The sequence below is a fragment of the Anabrus simplex genome, chromosome 2 (assembly GCF_040414725.1).
Source record: "Anabrus simplex isolate iqAnaSimp1 chromosome 2, ASM4041472v1, whole genome shotgun sequence".
Classification (NCBI taxonomy): domain Eukaryota; kingdom Metazoa; phylum Arthropoda; class Insecta; order Orthoptera; family Tettigoniidae; genus Anabrus; species Anabrus simplex.
This window is the reverse complement of record NC_090266.1, coordinates 130,466,412-130,489,478: the sequence shown is the minus strand read 5'-3', so window position 1 is coordinate 130,489,478 and position 23,067 is coordinate 130,466,412. Positions and strand designations below refer to the sequence as shown.

The 23,067-nt window shown below is 40.6% G+C and overlaps 1 protein-coding gene across 4 annotated transcripts in view; it reads right to left on the bottom strand.

Moving 5' to 3' along the window:
• Positions 1-23,067, bottom strand: part of LOC136863930 (RAB6A-GEF complex partner protein 2) — a 457,043-nt gene that overhangs the window by 227,211 nt on the left and 206,765 nt on the right. The window lies entirely within an intron of this gene.

Sequence of the window (23,067 nt, the reverse complement as noted above, 5' to 3'; positions counted from 1 at the left end):
ATTTATTTACGTCAAATAAAATCGCAATGTAGAACGATATTCTGTGGTAGCATGTAGTGTTGTTTGTGTATGAAGTTGGGTGTACTGGGACAAACACAAGCACCCAATCCCCAACTCAATGGAATTAACCGAATGCAGTTAAAATACCCAAACCAGGCGGGAATCAAACCTGGGATCCTATAAACCAAAGGCCTTGAAGCTGAACATTTAACCAAGGAGCCAGATCCCATTTAATCACATGGTTCAGATTTCAATAAATAGTTATCAATTCTACAAATTAACTAGCTGCAATAATTCATGACTAAGATGGTTTATACAAGGGATGGGGGCGTAATGTCTGACAACTGTTTATTTCTTGTGAATATGCATGTCTGGCATGAAATATATAAATATAAAAATGGAAGGGAGCATGTAACGTTCTGTGGAATGTTTGAAAAGTGCAGGTTATGTGTAACAGGTGTAGGACAGAAAAGCAAGTAAACTTTCATAAATGACAGCCTCACGCAATATGTATTATTATTATTATTATTATTATTATTATTATTATTATTATTATTATTATTATTATTCAGAAAACATACATCAGCCTTAGAGAACCAAAAGAAGAGCACATGAGCCAAAGAAGTCCCCAAAGCATGCAAAACAAACTCACCAATTTGGAAAAAGTCGGATACCACATCCATAATGACATCTAGTGCTTCATAGCACAGGCAATGTCTTCTTGAGTCCAAAACTATCTCCTGCACAAAAGTTCCTTGACTTTGGCTTTAATCGAAATCACATGGAGATGGGGAGTATGGTGGGTGTTCCAGTATTTTCTAAATCCAGCACTTGAATAGTTCTCGTATACCAAATGCTGAATGCAGTATTGTGCTGTCGTGGAAAATTACGGTATTTCCATGCAGTGGTGCAGTACCACACATGACACATTTTTCTTCTTCTGGTGAACCTAGGTGCATCACCCATCACAATCTAGAGCAAGAAGGCTTCCCTCTCAGCTTCAAAACATGGCAGCAACTCAGAAGAAATGTTTTTTATTTTTATTTATTTCTGTGTTCCTCGGTATGAAGTTTTTAATGTTGAATGTTGCAGAACTCATCATGAACACCTTTTTAGTGTAATTAAGAGCACTGGTGATTACACCTACAATTCCTTTGTTGATTGACAGCTCCCGCGCCAAATGCCGAGCCGTTCTGCGTCGGTCCTCGCGAATGAGCACATCAGCACGCCGCATATTGTCAGGTGTGACAGCCGTGGGTGGCCTCCCTGACCACTGCAAATCTTGGAACTCTGGCAAACCACTTTCAGATAGTCTCAACCTCTGTGCCCAGCGACTAATGGTACTTCTGTCAACTGCTGATGCTCCATTTACTGCACATAAATGTTCCTGAATGTTCCCAACAGTTTCTTGCTCCGCAGTGAGAAATTGAGTGACTATACGCTGCTTATAACATACATCACTTACAGATGCCACGTTGAACCATTGCTGCAAGTATGCTATCTGTCGGAAGAAGCGGAAACTTTGCATGCGCACTCCAAAAACTTCAAAGAATCACCCGAATACTGGATACTGGCCACATTTAAACGACTGCAGCAATCGAGCTCGGTAGGAAACAATTCTCTAACCCAAGGGTAAATAATGGAAATATCGAGCTTGATGTTGTTGATTATTATTATTATTATTAATATTATTATTATTATTATTATTATTAATATGAGTTGTGAGGTGTAGCTATAAAGTTGTTTACATCTATTAGTATTAGTATTATTATTATTTACGTAGTTATAAACAGACCTCATTTGGTATGAATCGTGATCATATTATATGTGAGGTTATGTCATGAACCATCTGCTGTATGTATATTAATATGAGTTAATTTAATGTAAGAACACATAATTAATGGTATATAATTTATTATTACCCATATATATGATGTATAAATCCAATGCAATATTGTGCAACACACAGTTATAGTCCATAACAACATATCTTTGGCACTAGAGAGTTATAGAAAAATCCATTCATTGTAAGTAGGTTATTGGAGACTCTCGAAATTACGAGAAAACATGTTGTACCATGTTCTTCTAGAAGCCTGGCCAGGCAATGTATAAGAAGAGGCAGTCTTGAGGGTTGCGTAGAGTTAACAAGAGTTGTGAGTGCAAGTCGTTAATAGAGTATGTGAATTCAAGTTGTGATTGGTAGTATGTTGACATGTTATTGTGGCATTCTTATTCTTATAAACAGTGTTCTGTTTAAGAGCACAGAAGTCAAGTGTTCAAGATGTCAGTTCATTAGTGCAAGTGTGTAGAATATGTATATATAATTTGAAAATAAAATAGTGTATACAACTGACAGCATTTTGTGTGTGTGACTTTGTGGTAACAACAATTTTAAGTTTATTGTAAACAGTTGAAGATGGCCTAATGCGGTAGAAACATGTCCTGTAATTGTTTATAAGATACTTTTACAATTTATATACCACAGCAGTAGTCGAAACGCCTGGCAGGAATGAGAGGAGGACCACGGCAGAATAGCCTGGAAGATTTTGATTATACTTTTCCTTATATTTGTGATGAACTTACTCATGGGGAATAATATTTTTTGGAAACAGAGAATTCACTTCTCCTTTAGCAGGTTAGCAATCCCTATTTGCTTACACGGCGGGACCATGCGCTTGGTCTGCCACTGCTAAGCAGAGTCCTGGAGGGGCGTGCCAATCCAGCTGATGAGCCCAAATGGCACGTCTGGGCAAAACTCTGCAAAATGCACATGGCCTAACCACCCAAAAGCTGGTTCTATTCCTGTGATTGTAAGACCTGCGGTCGTGAAAGCCATTTTTGATAACTTACTCATGTTTGGATTTGAATAAACTTAATGGTGATGGTGATGAATTACTGTACTTACATACATCTTCATTATAGACTGTTATGCCTTTCACCGTTCAGTCTGCAAGCCTCTGTGAATTTATTAAATGCCACCAAAATTCTCTATTTGTGAATAGTACTGAAGCCTCGTTTAGTTCTATACCTCTTATCTTTAAACCGTTACAAACCGAGTCTAACAATTGTCGTCTTGGTCTCCCCCTACTTCTCTTACCCTCCATAACAAAATACATAATTCTCCTAGGTAACCTATCCTTCTCCATTCTCCTCACATCACACCAGGGAGGCTGGTGTGTGCGTACAGCTTTATCCATAGAGTTCATTCTCAACTTCTTCTCCTTTCTTTATCTCCTCCTTCCAAGTACCTTCCTGACATTGTTTCCACCTGCTTGTACCAGCAATCATTTTCGCTACTTTCATGCCTGTTACTTCTAACTTATGAATATGATATCCGAGTCCACCCTGCTATCACACCCGTAAAGCAAAGTTGGTCTGAAAACAAACCGATGTAATTTTGTTTGGGAGCCTACTTTCTTCTTACAGAAATACTGCTGACTGCAACCGCATATTCACTGCATTAGCTTTACTGCACGTTGATTCAATCTCACAATATACTACTATCCTGGGAGAACACAAATCCTAAATACTTGAAATTATCTACCTGTTCTAGCTTTGTATCCCCAATTGGACATACAGTTCTCTTGGATTTCTTACCTACTGACATCAATTTAGTCTTGGAAAGGCTAATTTTCATATCATACTCATTGCGTCTATTTTGTCCGACTCATTGGCTGAGTGGTCAGCGTGGAGGCATTTGGTTCAGAGGGTCCCGAGTTCGATTCCTGGCCAGGTCGGGGATTTTAATAGCCTCTGATTAATTTTTCTGGCCTGGGGACTGGGTATTTGTGTTTGTCCCAACACTTTCCTCTTCATATTCACACAACACACTACCAACCACCACAGACACACGCAATAGAGATTACATCCCTGCATTACGGTTGGTGTCAGGAAGGACATCCGGCCATAAAACAGGGCCAAACACACACACACACACACATATGTGTGTGACAGTTCGCACCTGCGACCCCACAGGTGTGGGAAAAGCGGTAGAAAATGACAAAGACTCGTTGCATCTATTTTCAAGTGCAAGATATTGGACTAGACTGCAGGCTTTTGGCACAATCTGCCATTAAGACCAAATTGTCAGCATGGGCTAGACTGATTACTACATTTACACCCAACTGAATCCCTCCCTGCCACTTTATACCTTTCAGCAGATAATCCATGTAAACTATGAACAACAAAGGTGAAAGATTATAGCCTTGTCTAACCCCTATATCTTGAACCAAGAAATCATTCTACCATAAACTCTCAATTATCAATGTAAATGCCTTTAATAGCTTTTAATAATCTACATTTAATCCCATAGTCCCCCAGTACGGCGAACATCTTTTCCCTCGGTACTCTTGTCACGTGACTTCTCTGGATCTACAAAACATAAATAAAACTGTCTATTCCTATTGTAGCATTTTTCAATTACCTGATGCATACTGAAAATCTGATCCTCACAGCCCCTTTTTGGTCTGAAACCACACTGGTCATCATTCGACTTCCTCTCAACCACGGATCACACCCTCCCCTCCAAGATGCCCGTGAACACTTTGCCTGGTAATTGGAGATGCCTTGATAGTAGTTGTAATCCTTCGTGTCTCCTTGCTTATAGATAGGTACAATTGCAGCTTCTGTCCAATCAGAAGGCATCTTACTAACATTCCTTGCAAATTTTATCACCCTATGAAGCCATTTCAACCCTACCTTCCCACTATATTTCAGCATTTCAGGTCTAAATTCACCTATTCCTGGTGCTTTACGGCAATGGAGTTTATTTACCACCTTTTCCAATTCATGAAGAGTAATTTCATAAACATCATTGTTCTTCTCCCCATGAGCTTGGTTGTTCGCGATGGAATCAGTAAGATTTCATTTTATGTTGATAAGATTTTCAGAATATTCCTTCCCTCTGTCCAATGATTCCCTGGAATCTATTATGGGTTCACCTGACTTACACAAAACACTATTCATTTCCTTTTCCCCCCTCCTTCCTAAGATTCTTTATTACTGTCCAAAAAGGTTTCCCTGCTGCTTGACCTAGCCTTTCCAGATTATTACCAAAATCTTCCCACGACTTCTCTTTGGATTCAATAACCATATGTTTCCCTCTCTTTCTTTCATCTACGTACAATTCCCTGTCTGCATCAATCCTTGTTTGGAACCATTTCTGATATGCCTTCTTTTCACATTTACAAGTTGCTCTCATTTCATCATTCCACCATGATGTTCGCTTTTTCCTCATCTTTACACACAGTTGTTTCTAGGCATTCCTTGCTGTTTTTACTACAGCACCCCTGTATGCCACCCATTCTCTTTCTATATGCTGAACCTGCTTACTGTCCACTGTTTGGAACTTTTTACTGATCACATCTATGTACTTCTGTCAAATTTCCTCGTACAAGAGATTTTCTATCCCTATTCATCTCTAGACAGATTTCACTTTCACTATCCTAGGCCTAGAGATACTTAATTCACTACAGATCATACCGTGGTCTGTATCAACAAAAAATCCCTGAAAAACCCACATATTCCTAACAGATTTCCTGAATTCAAAGTCGGTTAAGATATAGTCTTATGGATCTGGTGCCCCTACCCTCCCATGTGTAGCGGCAAATTTTCCTCTGCTTGAAGAATGTATTCATAACTGCTAAGCTCATACTAGCAGAGAAGTCCAGCAAACGCTTCCCATTCCTATTAACTTCTATATCCTTGCCATATTTACCAATCACCCTTTCGTATCCTTCTGTTCTATTTCCAACTCTCGCATTGAAATTGCCCATTAGTGCCCTCCTGTACTTGCTGTTGACCCTGATGATGTCACTCAGTGTTTCCTAAAACTTACCAATTTTATCCTCATCTGTTTAGAGGGTCAATGTTCCCTCATAGTGTTTACTTTGTGGCTGTGTACTCTTTGTATGACGCATTTGTTCCATGAGAGTATGTAGACTCCATGGATCAGCTGTGTGGCTATTTGTGTGTAGTTGGCGGAGCTGACTGAGCTCAACATGTTAGCCTATATGTAACAAGTAGTAGGATGTGTACCGTTGTGGAATGTGCGCTCGAGAAGTGTATGAGTACAGATATGTTGGATGTTCAATATAACATTCTTTTAAACCAACATGTGGTATCGTGGTTATGTTACTCCTCGCATAGCCCGATAGTTTGTTCACTTACAATCTGCACCCTCAAATGGTGAATACACTGAGACAATTCTCATCCTAACTACTCCAACTACCACATCTACCCACAACAGTTGTTCATTTACATGCTTAACAGAAATTATGTTGTGTGCAATAGTGTTCCTAATGAATAACCCTCACCCACACTGTGCCCAACGCTTTTTAATATTCGTCAAGTACACTTTATAATCTCCTATCTCTTCCTTCTTACCCATACCCAACTAATATTTACTCCAAGCACATCCAGATGCATCCTCTTTGCTGACTCAGCCAGTTCTACTTTCTGTCTTCCATAAGCCCCATTAATACTGATAGCTCCCCATCAAAATCCATTTTGTTCGCCAAGTTTTTTTCAAGGATTCCCTCGTGTGTCAATTGGGAGCAGGACTCCATTAACCCCATAGGTCCGAGGCTTGCGCGAAACATTCTGAGCATGCTTGGTGAAAATTCTGTGAAGCAAGATGATGATGACGATGATAGTGATGTTTGTTGTTCAAAGGGGTGCAATGAAATGAACCAATAATTAAAACTTCAAAATGTATCCACTGACTAGAATCTAAAAAGAATGATGATGAAACAATGACCATGAATTCAAAACAATCAGTGGATCCAATTCACAATGTCTTATTTTTTGGGATGATGCTTGTTGTTCCAAAGAATCCAGGTCACCGGCCCCTGGAGAAGCAGAAGCATTATGTTTCTCTTACAGTAGTACTAATCACAGGTAACGAAGAATCATGGTGTTCCTTGCATGGTGGTACTAATCATAAGTAATACAGACCCAGGGTATGTCACACATAACAGCACTACTCACAGGCAACAAAGACCCATGGTGTTCCTCACATAAGGGTACTACTCAAAAGGAACATAGACCCATGATGTTCCTCATATAGTGCTACGCACTAATCACAGGCCATGTAGACCCACGGTGTACCACACATTATGGCACCACCCACAGGCAATACAGACCCACGGTGTCCTTCATATAATGGTACTACTACAGTAGTAATCCTCCCCCGATGATACTATTGTAATCACAGACCCAGTTGGAGGCAGTAGTGGTATGTGTTCCTCGGGTAGTAGTGATTACTGCTCTAAGAGTGAGCACAACCAGGTACATGTACTACTACTACTACTACTACTACTACTACTACTACTACTACTACTACTACTACTCGCAAGTAAAATCGATCCACGGTGTTCTTCGCGTAATGGTACTAATCACAGATTGTCTCATGGTTCCAAAAGTATCACCCCTTGGTCGCCCCTTTTATTCACCTGTTACGACAGATGGGGGATAATGTGGGTTTATTCTTCATTTGCATCCCCCACCCACAGGGGCTAAAAAGACCCCCGATAATTCAAAAAATGAAGTACCGGACAAAGAAAGATGAGAGCCACGAAGGGCGTGAAAATGAAACACTCCCTAGGCCTCGAATGCTGTAATACCGTTGAGGTACGAAAAGAACAAGAGTTGACCAAGGAAGGTCGGACAGGATAGATTAAAGTCAGCAGCCTGGCACAAGTAAGTGGAAGCAATGCTAGGACTCAGCTAAAGGCCCTGTGGTCGCCAACCCACTCTCCCAAATTGAGAGCCTCTGGGGCCACTTTAAACTGGCCCATACGACGACAGGCAGGGGATACCGAGGGTGTATTCTTCATAAGCGACTGCCACCCACAGGGGGTATCACCCTCTTTTAGTCGCCTCTTAAAATAGGCAAGGGATACTGTGGGTGTATTATTAGTCTTCGTCCCCCATGCACAGTGGGTGAAGCAAGACGCTATCCTTACATACACACAGCCCAATCGAGGATCTCTCCTCTAACGGGTTAGGGATGAGCAGTGGATTGTATAGTCCTAGCTGCCTGAGCACAAGGAGGGCCGTAACTCGGAATTTGTCTGAGATGCCCACTCTCATTCCATAGCAACTAGCATCCCAACTCTCAGAACCAGTTACTAGGCCACACAGCCGTTGCCCATGGTCCACTAACTAGGATGTGACCACATAACCCACACCATGAACCATGGTGATGAATTATGTAATGAAGATTCGTATTCTTTTAAGCTTATGGCAGCGCACCCCTAAATGCAAGGCCGGCTCACCCGGTGAAGATTAGTAATAGACATTCTAAAACTTTTCAAAATTTTAAACCTTCTCTAAATTATTCCCTTGCCAAGACTCTTCAGCCATAGGAAAAGAAAGGTGTGTTTAAACTCCTGGTGGATGGCGTGTATTTGGATATCACTGTGAGAGTTCTTTTTTATAACTCCTCAGTAGCAGGACTAGGAAATCAGTAACCTACACAAGGGCAAAATATGGTGTGAATAATGCAATAGAGAGAATGTAAGAACTGTACAAGACATGTTGACAGAAATGATTGATGAATATAGTCAGAAATGAGTTGTTTATTCTAACCATCCATGGCAACGCAAAGAAATCCAAAGAGGAAGGATCAAAACTGAGAATTTTTTAAGAAACGGAAGAGATTCTATTGTAATCTGAAAAAAAAACAGTAAACCAGAATGAAAATCAATCAAGGAGGCAACAGAAATGAGGGGTACTGATATTATGGTAGAAGAATTTAAGGCAACATTTCAAGGAAGACACCTGGGCCAGATTCAGTACAAAATAACTGGTAGGAACAGTTCACATGGTGCTATAGCCAAAGTGTTCACACAAATCTTGTACCTCCCCGAATAAGCACCTGAAGATTTATTCATTGGGGGCTTATTCTTATTACTGAAAAGCAGGAAACTGATAGACCCATCCAAATGCGGTCTGCATCACCTGCCTGCCTGTGCTTTATAAACTCTTCATGGCAATAATTACAGAGCATGTCTACAGGCTTTGTGAGGAGAATGAAATACCTTCTGACAAGGGAACTATCAATAAGGTCATATCGAAATGCGCAATGAGATTTTGCTGAGAGTATGAGTGGACCATAAGAACACAGTGTGCAAAGATTTTAGCTGCCATTTCGAGCTGTTTTATAATGTTATTGATTTTACATCCCACTAGCGATTTTTTTGGGGACAGTTTTCAGAGATTTTGAGCTGTAAGATCTTGAAACTGACATGGAAATGTCTAATAAGATTGTATGCATTAGCATATAGCTGGACATGGACAGCCCTGGTGACCAGCCGAAGCGAGTGCGTCACCTTGAGCTTTCTGTGCAAGGCAGTTAAAACATGTTCCTTTGAGAGGGTAGTCATGAATGCGGCTATGTTCTACAGTATGCATTACGTTATTTGCGTAAAAAAGAAAAATGATTTCTTCCTGTGAAATTGCTTCAGAAGAATGGGGAATGGGCCAACACGAGTGATCAAACTAAATGAAAATTATACCATGGATGCAAATATTGTCTCAGAGTCGTGTCTGGAGATAAATAGTGATCCTTTGAAAGAGAAGGCAGCACACCATTATCAGGTATGAGAGGTGTTACAGATCAGAGTTTGAGCCCCGAGCATGAATCCTGTCGATCCAGTGAAGACACCACAGTCACCTGACAAATCTACCAGTTCAAGCTATGCTTCCGTCCACAGAGGAAAGTTAAACACATTGTAGATCCTGTGTAAGGAGGAAAGCTGTAATTTACAGTTAAATATGCCGGGCTGAGTGGCTCAGACGGTTGAGGCGCTGGCCTTCTGACCTCAACATGGCAGGTTTGATCCTGGCTCAGTCCAGTGGTATTTGAAGGTACTCAAATATGACAGCCTCGTGTTGGTAGATTTAGGGGCACGTAAAAGAACTCCTGCAGGACAAAATTCCGGCACCTCTGCATCTCCGAAAATCGAAAAAGTAGTTAGTGGGACGTAAAGCCAATAGCATTATTTAGAGTTAAATAAAGGGGAAAGAAGTGGCTTTCATTAATCACTGCTCGCACAATTTGTTGTATGGTGACGTCACAACGACAACTGTACTTGTGGAAGAACAAATTAGAATCTATGTCGGTAAGTCCCATTGAACACAGGAAAATGAAATGAAATGGCGTATGGCTTTCAGTGCTGAGAGTGTCCAAGGACATGTTCGGCTCGCCAGGTGCAGGTCTTTTGATTTGACGCCCGTACGTGACCTGTGTGTTGTGATGAGGATGAAACGATGATGAAGACAATACACATACTCAGCCCCCGTGCCAGAGAAATGAACCAATGATGATTAAAATTCCCGACCCTGCTGGGATTCGAACCCGGGACCCCTGTGATCAAAGGCCAGCACGCTAACCATTTAGCCATGGAGCTGGACTGAACAAAGGAAACTGATGTATTAAAAATTATTTCTTCGCTTTGCAGAAGCAAGAAAGTTGAAGCAGAATGTTTATGTTGAAGACCTGCGACTGTGGACATTGGGCATTTCAAGAGAGATTTCAATGGGGTGAAGTAATTTTAGCGCATCTACTGGTTTGTCGAGTCACTTCATGGAAAAGTACCAAATAATCAAAGTAGCAAAATGACAAAATGTGTATCCTGCGCGTATCTGCAAGAAGAGGAGGAAGAAGTAAAAGGCGCAAAGACATTTTTGGAAGCAGATACAGAACGACTTTTAGACTACACCCCTTCTTCAATATGCAACACAGATCAGGATGGTTTCGTGCAAAAACTGAAAATGAAAAGGACTCTGTTTGTTGGTGAGAAACATACAGAAATAGTTTCTCAATCAGTTAGTGCACTCACCCGCTTGTACACAATTATGCCTACTGTTAGTATGGTTGGTACTCTTTTTCAATAAATATTCACTGTACTACAGGAGGCAACTAGAACTTTCGTTCCGCGAGTTTTCAAAAAAATGTTTCATGCCGAAAATACAATTGTAACAGCCATAAAATCATGGAAAGTGGTGAAAAAAAAAAAAAATTAAAGCACTGGTTGAAAGAAGCCTTCCTCGCATTCACGGACGACAAGTGTTTGCTACTGTTAGATTCCTGGACTACTTATAGTGATATAAGCTCCTTGAAGACATTCCTCCAGGCAACAGTATAAAAATTCTCCAGATTCCTCCTGGCACTACTATGAAAAACAGCTCCTGGATAAGTTTTTCGCTGATTAACATACATTGTGCCGGCTTGTGAAGACTTCTTGGTTTGATGTTTACTAGAAAAACAGCATACTGAAAATGGAATCCTTCACACATTTTCAATTTTATTCCCCACAGTTCAAGGGCATGATCAAAAATTTGTGGTTCACAACAAATTAAGTAACAGAGAGACCCCCTGGAGTGCCTTCAAACAAGTAAAGAAAACTGTGAAGAATAATGTGGCCTTGAAGTGCAAATTCATTGTCATCATCATCAATGTCCCACTCCAGTCGCTTGGGTGTGGTTAACAAGCCTTCTCCACTCCTTTCTGTCCTTCCACTTTTCCTGCTCCATTACTTCCGCCACATCCAATCCACCTTCTATAATGTCCTTCCAAATCTGATCCATCCACCTTCTTCTCGGTCTTCCAACTGGTCTCTTTCCCTTCTCTTTCCAATTCCCTTCTTGCTACCCGTTCCTTTCCCATTCTTTCTACATGTGCGATTCATCTCAATCTTACTTTCTATATCTTCTGTACTAACGGGTGTATATTTAGCTCTTCTCCGATTTTAATATTTTGGAATCTATCCCTTCTTGTCTTTTTAACCAATGTTCTTAAAAATTTCATTTCTACTGCTTGGATCTTACTATCTTGTCTCTTACTAGTTACCAGCATTTCTAGTCCACTGGGCGAGTGGGCCGTGCGTTTAGTGGCGTGCAGCTGTGAGCTCGCATCAGGGAGATGGTGGGTTCGAACCCCACTGTCGGCAGCCCTGAAGATGGTATTCCGTGGTTTCCCATTTTCACACCAGGCAAATGCTGGACCTGTACCTTAATTAAGGCCATGGCCATTTCCTTCCCATTCCTAGGCCTTCCCTGACCCCATCGTCGCCATAAGACCGATCTGTATCGGTGTGATGTAAAGCAATTAGCAAAAACATTTCTAGTCCATATGTTACAATTGGTATGAAATATTGTTTATATAATGTTTATTTCGTTCTCTTGGGTACTTTGCCATCCCATAAAAGCTCTCTGACTTGATGATAAAATGTTGTACCTTTACTCCTTTACTACTTTACCTTTACTTCATTACTTCCATTAATAATGCTACCCAGATATGTAAACTGTTCTACATTCTCTAACCGTTCTCCGTCTATGTTCACTTGGCTTCTCTTTTTCTCTTTTCCAGAGTGCATGACTACAGTTTTCTTTTTACTAATTACCATTCCCAACTCCTTCAGATTTTCATTCCAAATGTCCAGTCTCTTTTTTTTTTTTTTGCTAGTTGCTTTACGTTGCACCGACACAGATAGGTCTTGTGGCGACGATGGGACAGGGAAGGGCTAGGAGTGGGAAGGGAGTGGCCGTGGCCTTAATTAAGGTACAGCCCCAGCATTTGCCTGGGGTGAAAATGGGAAACCACAGAAAACCATCTTCAGGGCTGCCGACAGTGGGGTTCGAACCTACTATCTCCCGAATACTGGATACTGGCCGCACTTAAGCGACTGCAGCTATCGAGCTCGGTAGTCTCCTTTGTACTTCCTTTTCTCCTTTTCCCCAAATCACCACATCATCTGCAAATACCAAAGCAATCACTTCACTACTGATATTCTGTTTTACAAGTTTTATGATTGCATCCATCAATATAATAAACAATAATGGCGACAGTGCACTTCCTTGCTTGAGACCTTTTTTGTATAAAATATTTCAGAGTCACCACTCCCCACTTGTACACTGCTTTTGCTCTCATGATACAAGATTTTTATCTTGTTAATTAATGATTTTGGTACATCGCTTTTCACTAAGCATTCCCATTATTGTTTTCTCTTAACTATATCATAAGCTTTTACCAAATCCAAAAAATACGTACATGATTTCCTTGTTCCTTTCCAGATTTTTTCCATTATCATTCGCACTGTAAATATCAAGTCTATTGTTGATCTATTCGGTCTAAAGCCATATTGTTCTTCCTCTAACTGTGTTTCTATTACATCCCTCAGGCTTTTGTCTATGACTTTCTCCATTATTTTTAGCCCATGTGATAATAGGGTCATACCTTTAAAATTTTCACATTTCTTCCTATTTCCTTGTTTGAACAGTGGTGCAAGGCTTCTTTGTTGCCAATCTTCAGGTATCCTTTCATCCTTCCATATGGCATTGAGGGCTCTGTATAGCCACTGTTGTCCAATGCTTCCTGCTGCCTTAATCATATCAGCATTGAATTAGTCTCTTCCACTTGCTTTACCTTTGGTAATGAAAAACTTTCAGGCAAAATTTCTGAAGCTAACTCAGTTTTAACCGGACAGATAGCATAAGTGTAAACACAGGTTTCCAATGTAGAACAGGGCCTAGAATAAAAAATTTCATCGTAAATGACTAAATTTCATCGCAAATCAGCGATGTCACCAATCGATTAACGCAGCAGATGTTGGACATCAGGTCAAAACTGGTGATGACGACGATGATGATGATTCTGCTGCTTGTTGTTTGGGGGGCCTAATATCTAGGTCATCAGTCCCTAATGGTACGAAATGAAACGAAATGCAATGACAATTTAAAAGTACAAAATTCATCCACTGACCAGAATTCTAAACGTGATGATGAAGAATGAAGGAATGAATAAGAATTTAAAATAATCAGTGGATCCGACCCGCAATGCCTCACCTGACCAGAAACAAAATTATGGACCAAGGGACTGTTTCCAAAGCACAATCCTGAATCGATCATGCTTGTTGTCTAAAGGAGTTCAATATCCATGTTAACAGTCCCTCATAGTGGCACTTATCGCTAATAAAGGAGAACCATGGTATTTCTGAGGTTGCGGTACTAATCAAAGGTAGCGTAAAGTCACGGTGTTCCAAACATTATGGTACTACTCACAAGTATTGTATGTCGTACAAGTTACGCCGACCACTGGTGTTTCTCACGTAACGGCGAATCTCATAGGCAATGCAAACCCATAGTGTTCCTGACCTAGGTGTACTAATCACGGGCGCCGGTATTCCCGTGGTGTTATGCATATAGTGGGTACTAATCATAGGCAACGAAGACCCACGGTGTCGCTCATATTGTGTTACTAAACACAGGCAATGCCCAGACCCGTGGTGTTTCTCACTTAATGGTACTTATCACGGGCAATGTAAGACCGTGGTGTTTCGCATTTAGTGGTACTGATCAGAGGTACTGGAAACTCACAGTGAACCCTGCTCTACTGCTACAAATCACAAAACTATCGAGTACCTAACAGAGTGGTAATACTCGCAAGTAAAGGCGACCCATGGTGTTCCCCGCATGATGGTACTAATCACAAGTAGTTTCATGGTTCTGATGCAACCATCCCTTGGTTGCCCCTTTTAGTCTCTTCTTACGACAGGCAGGGGAGACCGTGGGTGTATTCTTCATCTGCGTCCCCCACCCACAGGGGGTAGACAAAGAGAAAAAAGAAGAACAAAGTAGGGGTCCATCACTTCGAAAAATGAAGTAAGGGACGAAGAAAGGCAAGGGCCATGAAGGGCGTGAAAATTAAAGACTCCCTAGGCCTCGAATGCTCTAATACCGTCAGGGTCGGAAAAGAACAAGAGTTGACCAAGAGAGGTCGGACAGGATAGGTGAAATTGAGGAGCCTGGCACAAGTGGAAGCAATGCCAGGACTCAGCTAAGGGCACCGTGGTTGCCAACCCACACTCCCAAGTTGAGAGCCCCTTGGGCCCCTTTTAGTCGCCTCGTACGACAGGAAGGGGATACCGCGGGTGTGTTCTACATGTGCGTCCCCCACCCGCAGGGGGTGGTCAAAACTGGGACAGGTTGACCAGATCAAAAGTAGAGTAAGCCAGCTGGAAGGGGATGTCATAGACCTCGAGGAGGTGGTGATAATCCAGATATCCAGCATAAAACAACATGTTGAGGGGAGGATTTCTAACATTCAGAGAAATTTTGAAAGCCGTATATCTATCGCTGAGGGAAATCTTGGAAGCTATATTTCTGCTGTTGAAGGAAGGATAGAAAACCGGATTTCGACCATCAAGGGAGATGTGCAGAATATACGGGAAAGCATCTTTCACACAGTAAAAACAGATGAACACAAACAGGACATACCGCCACACTTCTAACCCTCTCAAACCTAACCAGGAATACAGGACACCTAGATCCGAAGGAGATTATAGAGAGCCTTCCGGAATTCCACGGTCGACTAGAGGACAACCCGACTAGCTACTTTGAGGGATCGGTCAACCCATTGGGAAGGACTAATTTACCAGAGGACATCTTCGTGCAACTCATCACACTGTGATTAAAAGGCAAAGCTGCTACTTGATGAAACAACTTGAAGGGTTTAAATCTAAACTGGACGGACTTCAAGAGGGAAATCCTCACTAGGTTTAATTCTGAAGGGGTGAAGAGCTCTGTGAAAAGGAATCTACTGACTGAGGCACAACCCACTGTCATGAGAGATAGTGCCTTCGTCCTACAGAAGTACCAACTCTTCAAGCGTCTGCACCCACAAGGAAGCAGAAATGAGATCTTACCAGATATCACAGAGCTACTCCACGATAAGATTCGACCCCTAGTGAAAGTATTACAATCCAGATCCTTTGATGGTCTACGCAGAATCATCGCCCAGCTGGAGGAGGAACATAAGAGCAAAGCTACGGAAGAGCCAGCGCAGTTAGGAAGTGCTACCAGTGTGCAAGAGCAGGACACCTGAAGAACAAGCGCCCAACCCTGACGTCGGAGAAACTAGGTCCGGTCCATTTTGGATTAAGGGGGGATGGGACCGGGAAGAGGAAGGTGTCTCAAGAGCTGACAGACGAGCAACCCTGGTCAAGTAGGAGAGTAGAATAGGCCAACCCCACCCAGCTACCATCGAAAGGATTGGCAACGAGAATGACTGGTTAGAGAGTTTTTGGAAGAGAGTTACTGGTTAGCGAGTTATTGTTCAGTAGAGTTATGGTGTAGCAGGATTATACTTTTGACGTGCTTTTACGCAGTCATCTGTTTCAACTGGGTGTTAAGGTTGTGATCTCCATGTGCAGCGATTGGCAGTTGTTTCAAATAGCGGTTTGTAATGTGAGTGTTTTGTTTGAGGTACTGTGATTAAGGTTATATGTGTGTTAATTTGTAAATAGATGTGAATAAATAACTGTACCAACTGACAGCATTTCATGTGCGTCTTTGTGGATATGTTAAGTCATTGCTTTCACTGCCCTTTCAAGTTCCAACCATGTTATCGGGTTCTCTTCTTTTTCTCCATCTATTATTTCCATTTTCTTACATCCTTCTTCCTCCGAGCAGTCATCCTCATTATAAAGTTTTTCAAAATACTTTGCCTTCACCTTCTGAAGACCCTTTTCGTCATGTACTATGGATCCATCTTATCTTTCTAATGCCTTGATTTTTTCTTGATTTATTCTTTTCAATTTTATTACTCTGTATAACAGTTTGATTTCCTCGACTATCTTGCTCTATTTTGTTCGTAAACTCTCCCCAACATTTCTTCTTTTCTTCCTTGATACTTCTCTTTACATGTAGTTTCAATCTTTTGCATTCCACATGTAACCTTTCTATTTATTCTCATCCCTCTGATACGTTTTTTGCTTTTCGTTATCCATTTCTTTCTTCACCTTGTTCCTTTCATTTATTTTTTATTTTGCCTGCCCACCAAGGTGTTTCCTTTCCCTTAAATTTTGCTTTTGTTTTCGCACTTACCTCAATTGCTGCTTCCACAAATGCCTGTCCTAAATTGTCCCACTCTTCTTCTCCACTTCGTATTTCTGTGTTACGCAACTTCCTTTTTATACAATCTTGGAATGCCATTCTTTTATCCTCCTCCAATTCCCAAATCCTGATCTTTGGTTTCTTCTTCAATACAATTTTAGGGAATTTTACTCGTTTTAATTCCACAATCAATAATCTATGATCACCTTCCATACTTTCACGGGGGTTATCTTCGTATTCGTAACGTATCTTCCCCATTCTCGGCCTGTTATAAAATCGATGAGTGTTCCATACTGTCCATCCGAACTATATCGGCTGATCTTATGACTATTCCTCTTCATAAACCATTTGTTCCTTATTATCAGGTTATTTCTGATACAAAAGTTCAACAGTTTCTCTCCATCTTCATTTCTATTGCCATACCCATGTGGACCCAGAACATTCTCATACTCCATTCTGTCAGTTCCCACATGAGCATTCAGATCTTCCATTATCATGATCCCATCTACAACAATGTGTGTTTCCAGTTCATTGAGGAACTCTTCTTTTTCTTCCACGTTACATCCTGTCTGTGGAGCATACACCTGTGCTATCTTCTGTAGTTCCTTCGTTACATGTATGTGCATTATTATAATTATTTCATTTACATACTCAACTTCAGCTATTGGTTCAACATTCTGATTCATTACAAATCCCACCCCATTTCTTTTCTCTTTACTGTTACCCATCCAGTGCAAGGTGTACCCCTTTCTGAATTTCTTCATTCCTTTCCCTTTCCATTTTACTTCACTTAATCCCAGGATGTCGAGTTTTTGTCTCTCCATTACGTCAATAAATTAATTTTTCTTTGCATTCAATGTTAAAATATTTATTGTTCCAAATCGAGTTTTGTTCTCTGATCTGACACTTGCACGAACATCAGGATTACCATCATACTGTGCAACTGTAGCCAGAGAGTTGTCAATTCAATTTCCATTTTTAAACTTCCATCAGAGGCTTGTATTATAGTTGAAAGCAAGTACAAATTTACTTATCTGCTGACATGCTAAGCCTAACGCATCTGAGGATTTTCTTTCGGGATTTACTCCCTTAAAATTTGAAGACCCCTCTTCACCACAAGGCAGTGGTTTCCTCTTCTAATTTTCCCCAGAGAGGATGGGTTGCCTCATCCACCATCTTCGCCACTCCGAAGGTCTCCTTCACTGCCTAAAATGCTGTTTGTAAGGTCTTCACCTGTAACCCTGCATGGGTTCCACGTTACACCCTGTGAGACAGGGTCCCTGCCTGAACTTAGCTCTCCTTCACACCGGCCTAATGATGTGGGGGATACCCACCTTCGCAACGTGGATGCGCCAGACAAGAATTACTCAAGTGAAGGATAGGGAAGATGACCCTATCTCCCTTGAGCTGGGTTAATGCTTGTGTATGACGCCACAACCAAGGGTGCCAAAACTATTTGCGTTTTACCATGTGATTAACCCATTTATGCCCAAGAATTTTTTTTTCGAATTTTATGGTTTTGACTACTGGAATCAGTTTATTTATGTCCAAAAACGCCCCGAAAATTGTTTTAAAAATATTTGTTGTTGTTGTTTAAAAATTATAGCATGGGTCGTAAACGACCCACTGGGCATAGACCCCAGAGGCATATCTCCAACATGGGCTTTGGCTATTTTCATATTTGGGTTCATCATGGTATATTTTTAATGGTAAAAGAATAACAACTGGTGTATTTTATGACTCATTATTAGTGAAAAATTAAAATGACCTTATCTACTACAGAGGCAAGTATTATAAAGCACGTAAAAAATGCTAATAAGAAGTCGCTCTTCACTAAATGCCATAAGAAGGAATCTCTCCTAAAAATGTAAAGAGTATCAAAATTTAACAATAACATTTAACATTAAGAATATAAGATAGACTATCAGTCGAGTTTCCTAGTCAGTCTTACACATTCCTTTGAATACTCAGTGCTGAAATGGCACAACAGGCTTTGGGATCATTATTATAAAACATTTTGTCTTGCATTAAGAAAACTGAATCGAACAAAATTACTAAAGCTACGAAGCTAAAAATACGTTCTCATTTAAACAGTGCACTTTACTTCTTGTGGAATTCTCCAAAACAATAATGGTGTAAGGCAGCAGCACATCTTTGGCATGCTCGGACAGTTTTACTTTTGCAGACGTGACGTCGCTGGGGCTGATTGTCCACCAGAAGATGACTACCGTGGCTTTCCTGCATGGCTTCAGTCACTGGTGCACTCGTATTAACATTGCAAGGAGGGGTTCCATACTTCTCTCACAAGCTGGTCACAATGAATCGTCGGAACGCCAAGGCGTCAAGCTTCATGCCGTGAGATTTCGACAAAATCCAAGCATTGCTCATCACAACGTCTAGAAGCCAGAGCAGAATTGGCATATACCTCTTATGCTGATACGGAAAGTAGATACATTGTTGTCCGTTTGTTCTACTCCTCCCATGTTCTTGTACTTAGAAACAAAATGTGGCTGAGGTATCTTCACAGGTTTTTTCAACTCCGACAACAACTTTGAGCAAGTAAAAAAAATTATCGCAGTAAAAAGAGAAAACTTAGATAAAACGTCGCAGAATTTCAAAACAACGCTTTCCCCTAAGTCAACATCTTTAGAGCGTTCTTCGTTAGCTTTTGCACCTTGATAAATAGTCTTGTGCTTCAGTCCCTAGTTGTGACCAACTCATTTTGTCTGGATTGCACCAATAATCTTCGTCGCCCGAATAGGCTTATCATCCGGTGGAGTGACAAAAACATCCACTAAGGTTCCAGGAATATCGCTGGCAGTCAATACCTCAATTTCTGACAGAATTTCAGCAGTAGTTAAATTTTTTCGCCTGAAAAAGTCGAAGTAAATATTTAAAAACTGTAATTTGCTAATTAGTTAATGAATGGACGACTTAAATGTGCTCCGAATAGTTGATATTGTTTCAAAAACACTAATTTAGAACATTTTCCACAAATCCCTTGTGTTGTAACCATCTAAATGCAAAAATGCGCTAAAGTATTATTGTTCTGTGGTTTGTGCCCAGCGGGTCGTTTGCGACCCACACTATGTTATTCGTGGTGTATTGTAAGAAAGAATTGACATATTGAAATAGTAAAGGCATCTAAAGATGCGTCAGATATCCCCGAACAACATCAACATACTCAACACTACATTTTAAAACTCTTAACCACTCTACTTATCAATAACGGCGAGAGCGCGATGCAGGTTCCAACATGACTCAACTAGCTGCCGCGCAGCATTTGCGTTGTGGCGGGAAAGCTGCTCCAACCAAGACACGGCAGTGCGGGTAATCTTACTACACACACTGAATGCGCTATCAACGCGAAACAACAAAAAATACACACAGCAGAATGTTTTCTTTCGGGTGGGTCGCAAACGACCCGCTGGGCATAAATGGGTTAACACACCTCATTTATGATTCACATTCGTTTCCTGACATTAAAGTGACCTTGGCAAGTGGTACCCTACCAGTTCGTTCTCTCTCTCTCTCCAGCACAAGTGCAACACCACTGTGCTGTGTGCCACGCCAGTCAGCATGATGCGAGGATTTCCAGTAGCTGCTTTCTGACATTGATTTTGATCGAAGATTTTCACATCTTCCAGTTCGAAATGGCAACTAAATTTTTGTATTTTATGGTCTCCTTGTCCTGTCAGCAAAATTCCCTTGTAGGTTTCAAAATGACCTTACCAATAGTTCCCTTGTGAAGAACAAAAAATATGCCAAAAGAAGACTCAAGGCTGAGAAGATTAGTCACTGATTTGGTTAGTGTGAAATGACTATGAAGGGACAAAGAATTTATGCATGACACACATTGATTATAAAAAAGCCTATGACAGTATGCGATATTCATATTTGAAAACATAGAAGTGTGTTCCTTTCATATGCCACTATTTACAATCATCCGTGCAAAGGTGGAATGTAAAACTTCATTTGAAAGGTTGCTGCCAAGCCATCAAGCCACTTTCAGTTAGGATCATAAGGCAAAACTTCCAGCCCAATATAATTCTACCTACATATGTTTGAACCCACTATGTGGACATTTAAGCAGGAGTGGAATAGCATTTGAGGTGCATGTTAGTGAGATGAATCTGAATATTTTCTATAGACTGTACATGCATGACTTAAAGGTCTATGCTTGCACATGGAGGCAACTCCAGGAGCTCTTAGATTTTATGCAGAAGTTCAGGATAGATATAGCGAAGGAACTTGGTCTTGACAAATGTTAATGCAAGTGTAATGGACTAGTATAACTTGGAAACAATTCTCTAACCCATAGGAAAATAATGGAAATATCCAGCTCGGTGATGATGATTATTAATTTTATGTAGTTATGTCCTGACTTAATTCTGTATAAATCATGGTCTTATTATTTGTGTGTTATATGTGAGGTTATGTCATAAAACATCTGCTGTATGCATATTAATACGAGTTTATTTAATGCAAGAACATGTAATTAATACTATATAATTTATTATTACCTGTACATATGATGTATAAATCCAATGCAATGTTGTGCAACACACAGTAATAGTCCAAAACAACGTACCGGTATCTTTGGAACTAGAGAGTTACAGAAAATTCCATTCATTGTAAATAGGTTATTGGAGACTCACGCAAGTAATTTTAATGTAAGGAAATCCACCTTTTCAATACATACAAAACTGTTCCACATAAGTTATACAACATTTTTATTATTATGAAGGTAGGTACCAGTTTTGACATGTTTTCAATGTCATCATCAGCCTTTCGTAAAACCAAGCAAGAGAATAAATTTAGATATAGCAACAATATACACACACTAGGTAAAATTTGTATAACGATACACATTTAAAATAATTCATATAAAATATAAGAGGATAGCTACGCGTTGGTGGCGTATAGTCTTACATTGTCTTGGTCCATAAGTTGAGGCACTTTCTGTAAAGTTGGGCTTTGGTATAATAAAGCTTAATGAACATGTTAAAATCTTGGTAAGTGTCTTATTCGTAGTGAAATGCGGCACTGAGGAATAGTCTGAGCGCTGTTGGTGGCATAGTCTTATTATCTTAAAATTGTACTATCAATCAATCACTACTGATCTGCATTTAGGGCAGTCGCCCAGGTGGCAGATTCCCTATCCATTGTTTTCCTAACCTTTTCTTAAATGATTGCAAAGAAATTGGAAATTTATTGAACATCTCCCTTGGTAAGTTATTCCAATCCCTAACTCACCTTCCTATAAACGAATATTTGCCCCAATTTGTCCTCTTGAATTCCAACTTTGTCTTCATACTGTGATCTTTCCTACTTTAAAGACACCATCCAAACTTACTCGTCTACTGATGTCCTCCCACGCCATCTCTCCACCGACCGCTCGGAACATACCACTTATCAGATCAAAAATTAGATGTATGGCTTTTCAGGCATTTGCTCTATTAACCAGCATTTCATCTTAGGTCTGACACTAAACTCATCAGAGAGGGACGTGTCAGACCCTACCCACTGACGCTCGGGTGTATGCAAGTGAACTCGCTCGGATGCTTTCATTCCCCACCCTGAGGGGGTGGGGCGGTCCACCTAAAGGGTGTCGCCCTCTCCCTGGCCAGGGGATTGGATGGCGTTGTTTGGGATTGGAGGAACAAGGAGATGGGGAGAAGAAAGGGGTAATGCGTTTGAGGATATGTTGAAGTGCAGAAATGACTGGAGGTGGGTGTAGGATTACACTTTATTTTATAGGGCAGGCATAGGGGGGACAGATATTGCATTCATTGGTTTATGGTGCCATTTTGGTTTGTTGCAGGGTAATATAGGACATCGGGACCTTCTGTGAGCGTTTTTCTTTGTTTTCTCTTGTTTCCTTTCTTTTCTCTTATTTTTGTGTGTTTTTTTATACAGACATTATGGATAGCTGGATACAACAGACTGTGTGGGTAATATAAATTGAGAAAGAAACACAAACTGATTAATATCGTAAATACATGTTACAATGTTTGGGAAAATATTATAAAAATAACAAGCATACATAGTGACAAGGCCTTCCTTATCAGAGCCTAATACAGAATATAAGGGAAAAAAAAAAAAAAAATCGGACGTGTACACCTCAGGTAAGATACGTAATTTATACAGTATGAGACAGATGCGAAGTAT